The following is a 392-nucleotide window of genomic DNA, read 5'->3' on the forward strand; positions in this document are numbered from 1 at the left end:
TACTACCTGTTTGGACAAATACACCTCTGCAACTGCTGGACAATCCACCTCTTCCCTTTGTGACAATAATGAACATGATGCTCTGTTTTACTTTTATGTTGCTCTTTTTATTAAGCACAAGGGTTTACATCGCCCTGCACAGTTTCCTTATAGAAAAGGTTCTGATGGGAAGGCATTGCTGGCTGGTCAGAGAACGCAAATACCATTTAGAAACAAAAAATAATAATAAAAAAAAAATGAAAGCACATCGGCTCGAATTCCCCTCTGTAACATTCTGTAAGACCCCAGGGCAGCCGAGGGTAACCTGGCCCCACCTCTCACTGCCCCCCAAGACACCCCCCAGGCACCAGCAGGCCCCGTGCCCTGCCCACTCCCCTCAGGACGCTTCCCTC

Source organism: Chaetura pelagica, unplaced genomic scaffold (genome assembly GCF_000747805.2).
Source record: "Chaetura pelagica isolate M959 unplaced genomic scaffold, ChaPel_1.0 scaffold8, whole genome shotgun sequence".
Lineage (NCBI taxonomy): Eukaryota > Metazoa > Chordata > Aves > Apodiformes > Apodidae > Chaetura > Chaetura pelagica.